Genomic DNA, 5,441 nt, shown 5'->3' with positions numbered 1-5,441 from the left:
TATTAGGACCAGACAGATGTAATCACTGTTGTCCCTGACCCTGTGGTCCTCTGGCCAGGGCTCGGGTCTCTTAGTGCAGTGGCTTCCACATCTAAGCATCAGTCACAACTGGGGTGTTTAAGTGTTCTAAGTTGGAATTTTGGGAAGTGGGGCTTGAGATTCTTTTAAAAAAGTTTTTCAACTCAGGCAGGTTAGGAGCTGCTGTCTTGGAGCTTTATAACTTTTAGATGGTGAGATTGCGGACTCTGGTCATCAGACCTAGTGAGAGTTTCTTAAAGTGATAGTCTCCAAAGTGGGATGTCGAAGAAAATATTAGAAATACTTGTATATTTATATTTTTAAAATCTCATTTGAAAATGTTCTACTTGTGGGGCACCTGGGTGGCTCAGTTGGTTAGCATCTGACTCTTGATCTCAGCTCAGGTCTTGATCTCAGGGTCATGAGACCCAGCATGGAGCCTACTTAAAAAAAAAACGAAAATAAGTTCTACATTTTCATGTTTTATGAAATACATAATATATGAGTAAATATGAGCTTTGCGCAGTGGCAGTATCGTAGCCAATGAGGTTTATCCGAGGCGTGATTATTGCTAATTGAAATATATGAGTAAATATGAGTACATATTATATAATGTGTAAATAAATACTTGTATGGTGGGACTTCTGCTCAAAATGTTTTACTGATAAGGTTGAGCAGTCAAAACAAAATTTGGAAACCACTGCCTCAGAAGGCTGGGAAAATTAAAACTTAGCCTTAAGAGGCAGGCTATCCAAAAACAATGTTTGGTCTTCAGAAACAGATATAACAGACAATACACTTCTAGAGCCACTGGTGTCTTAGAAAACGACCAGTCAGGACAGGACAAGGTTAAAATCCCAGGAAAAGGAGAAAATGGTTAGGAATTGGGGTTCTGGCCACTGACAGCTTCAGAGGCAGTATGATGTAGCCAAAAGAGAATAGACTTAGGAGTCAGCAGGTCTGACCTAAACTTTGAGTTCTGCCACGTCACAGCTGTGTGACCCCATCCCTCAGTCCTGTTTCCCCATCAGTAAAACAAGGATAAAAATACTTAATTGGCAGGAATGCTTTGAGGACTAAATGAGATTATGTATTTAACAGAGTTTAGCACATAGTAGGTGCACTATAAAATGATAGCTATTGTTATTAGCAGCTATAGTTGGGAATTGTACCATTTATCGAGGCAGTATAAGGCAGTGGTTGATGGTTTGGGCTCTCAAGTCAATTTGCCTAAGTTGGAATCCTGGCATTGCCACCCATTAACTATGTTATATTGGGCAAGCTGATGGCAATAATAATAATAATACCAATAATAATAGTAATACCTATCTCCTGGGGTTATTGTGAGGTTTTAAAGAGATTATATAGAGAGAGCACGTAGCTTGATGTCTGGCTAATAATATATGCTTAATCAATATTAGCTGTTATCATCTTCATGGTTGTCACCATCATCATCATCATCATCACCACCCTGGTTGCACCAGGTTTTTTTGGTTGTTTTTTTTTAAGTGAGAAGGTACATGATAATTAAACAATTGTAACCATGTGGTTACAATTCTGTAATTAATAACTAAGTAAAGTGACCAGTAAATCTGCTGGTATGGCTCATATAACAGTGATTCTTAGATGTTTGCTTACACTAAAATTATCAGTGGGGCTTATGAAGAATATAGTTGAGTCCCACTTTATTTTATTTTACTTTTTTAAAAGATTTTATTTATTTATTTGACAGAGAACACAACTAGACAGAGTGGCAGGCAGAAGGAGAGGGAGAAGCTCATCCCTCCCAATGAGCAGGGAGCCCGATGTGGGGCTCAATAGTTTTAGTTCTCCTCAATTACTTCAATTTTCCTCAAACCCTAAGGAAATCATTCAAGTAGTGTTAAATTAGAAATGGCTCCATGATCCAATTGACCATCTGATTATTAGTTGGTGCCTAGCAAACTGTACTCTGGATTTAGACTATTAGGCCACTGGTTGGGAGTTTTAAAATGCTTGCCTTTTTGGGCACCTGGGTGGCTCAGTTGGTTGGGCGACTGCCTTCGGCTCAGGTCATGATCCTGGAGTCCCGGGATCGAGTCCTGCATCAGGCTCCCTGCTCGGCGGGGAGTCTGCTTCTCCCTCTGACCCTCCTCCCTCTCATGCTCTCTGTCTCTCATTCTCTCTGTCTCAAATAAATAAATAAAATCTTTAAAAAAATAAAAAATAAAAAAAATAAAAAAAAATGCTTGCCTTTCATTTGGAGGTAACATTTTGCTTTTTATTTTCACTAAACCACCATCTTACTTTACTGTTTGAGATAAATGAAAATATTCTTAATCAGGACTGAAAAAGAATTTAAGGACTAACTAATCCAATCTCCAAACTTTATTAAGAGGCTATACTTTACCCTGTGTCTAATTAGTAGCAAAATCAGGCTTAAAATTCAGTTTCTTGATTTCTGGCTTTGTGGTCTTTTTGTTACAACATTCTGCTTCCAATATTTTGAGTTCCCAAGCATTGGAGTGGGAAAGCCGGTTGCAATCTGTGAGCCCAGCAGTGGGCCTTCTGCTTGGTGTTGCCATAAACTGGGAACTGCTCCATGGTTGGGCAACCACTCTCTGAGCAGAGGCCCAGCAAGAGGCAGAACCCAGCGGAGATCCCTCACCTTCCCCCGGGAGGAGTGGTATGAGTGGTATGTGTGTGAACTGTAGGAGTCTGTAAAGTTTGGAGACTCAAAAGGGGGTTGCGTGCCTGAGATAAAAATGCTCTGTCACAGGCTGGGTGAACACAGAGTGTGGATGGAAACCAGGGAGACAAGAGTGGTTGACTACTTTTCTATGAAGAGTGGGGGACACAGACTTTCAGCTCTGGGGCTGGAGATCAGGGTGCCGCCATTTTCATCCCCCAAATTGGAGCCAAAAGCCTTCGGGGAATGAAAGCCACATAGAGCAATCTGGAGCCACATACACTGAACCCAGCCCCCTGGCAAGGCGCGGTGCAATACCTCCTGGGCAAAGACACCTGAGAATCATCGCAACAGGCTCCTCCCCTCGAAGATCAGCAGGAACATCCAGCTAATACCAAGTTTACTGATCATACAGAACTGCAAAACTCCAGCACTAGAGGAAAATAGTATATAGAATTTGTGTTTTTTTCTCATGATTCTAGTCTTTCAGTTAAAATATTTTTTCCTTTTCAACTAATTTCTTATTTTATAAATTCTTTTTTAAAGTCTTTAAAAATTTTCATTTTTACATTTACATTATATATATATTTCATTTTTGGCTTCATTATATTCAATTTTATTTTTGTATATATATGAGTTTTTCTTTCTTTACAATTTTGGGATCTAGTTTCTTCTAAAAAACAGACCAAAATACATCCAGGATCTAGTTTATTGTTCTGTTCTGCTCACCTGTTTGATTTTATTTTCTCTCTCTTTTTTCCCCCCCCCTTTCTGGTTTCTGATCTCTTCTGATTTGTTTAGTGTATATTTTCCTGGGGTGGTTGTTGCTGTTTTTGTATTTTGTTCTCTCTTTCATCTGTTCTTCTCTGGGCATAATGACAAGATGAAAGAACTCACCCCAAAAAAGAAAACAAGCAGCAGTACTCATTGCCAGGGACTTAATCAATATGGATACAAGTAAGATGTCAGAACTAGAGTTCAGAATAATGATTGTAAAGATACTAGCTGGGCTTGAAAAATGCATAGAAGACACTAGAGAATCCCTTTCTAAAGAAATAAAAGAACTAAAATCTAATCAGGTTGAAATAAAAAAGGCTATTAATGAGATGCAATAAAAAATGGAGGCTCTAACTGCTAGGGCAAATGAGGCAGAAGAGAGAGTCAGTGATATAGAAGACAAAATGATGAAGAATAAAGAAACTGAGAAAAAGAGAGATAACTACTGGATCACAAGGGGAGAATCTGAGAGATAAGGGATACCATGAAGCAAAACAATATTAGAATAATTAGGGTCCCAGAGGAAGAGGAAAGAGAGAGGGGCAGAAGGTTTATTTGAACAAATTATAGCTAAGAACTTCCCTAATCTGGGGAAGGAAACAGGCATTCATGTCCAGGAGGCACAGAAAACCCCCATCAAAATCAATAAAAATAGGTCAACAGCTCAAAATATAATGGTGAAGCTTGCAAATTTCAGAGACAAAGAGAAAATCCTAAAAGCAGCTCGGGACAAGAGGTCCTTAACCTATAAGGGTAGAAACATAAGGCCAGCAGCAGACCTGTCCACAGAGACCTGGCAGGCGACAAAGGACTGGCATGATATATTCAGGGTGCTAAATGAGAAAAATATGCAGCTAAGAATACTTTATCCAGCTAGGATGTCATTCAAAATAGGAGTGATAAAAAGCATCCAGGACAAACAGAAACTAAAAGAATTTGTGATCACCAAACCACCCCTACAAGAAATATTCAAAGGGGTCCTCTAAGCAAAGAGAGAGCCCAAAAGTAATATAGACCAGAAAGGAACAAAGACAATATACAGAAACAGTGACTTTACAGGTAATACAATGGCACTAAAGTCATATCTTTCAATAATTACTCTAAATATAAATGTACTAAATGCTCCAATCAAAAGACACAGGGTATCAGATTGGATAAAAAAGCAAGACCCATCAATATACTGTCTGCAAGAAACTCATTTTAGATCCAAAGACACCTCCAGATTGAAAGTGAGGGGGTGAAAACCATTTATCATGCTAATGGACATCAAAAGAAAACTGTAGTGGCAATCCTTATATAAGATAAATTAGATTTTAAACCAAAGACTGTAATAAGAGATGAGGAAGGACACTACATCATAATTAAAGGGTCTATCCAACAAGAAGATCTAACAATTGTAAATATTTATGCCCCTAACTTGGGAGCGGCCAATTACATAAACTAACAATAACAAAATTAAAGAAACACTTCAATAATAATATAATAATAGTAGTGGACTTTAACACCCCACTCACTGCAATGGACAGATCATCTAAGCAGATCAGCAAGGAAACAAGGGCTTTGAATGACACACTGCACCAGATGGACTTCACAGATATGTTCAGAGCATTCCATCCTAAAGCAACAGAATACTCATTCTTCTGGATTGCACATGGAACATTCTCCAGAATAGATCACATACTGAGTCACAAATCAGGTCTCAACTGGTACCCAAAGATTGGGATCATTCCCTGCATATTTTCAGATCACAGTGCTTTGAAACTGGAACTCAATCACAAGAGGAAGTTTGGAAAGAACTCAAATGCAGAGAGGCTAAAGAGCATCCTACTAAAGAATGAATGGGTCAACCAGGAAATTAAAGAAGAATTTTAAAAATTCATGAAAACATAACTGTTCAAAATCTTTGGGATACAGCAAAGGTGGTCCTAAGAGGGGAGTATATAGCAATCCAAGACTTTCTCAAGAAACAAGAAAGGTC

The 5,441-nt window shown here is 38.7% G+C and overlaps 1 non-coding gene across 1 annotated transcript; it reads left to right on the top strand.

The window, feature by feature from the left end:
- Positions 1-532: 532 nt before the first annotated feature.
- Positions 533-666, top strand: LOC117998939. Its single transcript, XR_004676146.1, has one exon. It is a non-coding gene; the product is annotated as a U4 spliceosomal RNA (small nuclear RNA).
- Positions 667-5,441: the final 4,775 nt, after the last annotated feature.

The sequence above is a fragment of the Mirounga leonina genome, unplaced genomic scaffold, assembly GCF_011800145.1.
Source record: "Mirounga leonina isolate KUSES-001 unplaced genomic scaffold, KU_Mleo_1.0 Mir_418, whole genome shotgun sequence".
In the NCBI taxonomy this organism is placed as follows: domain Eukaryota; kingdom Metazoa; phylum Chordata; class Mammalia; order Carnivora; family Phocidae; genus Mirounga; species Mirounga leonina.
Note: the sequence above shows the minus strand (reverse complement) of the source record. Positions and strands in the feature narration are given on the sequence as shown.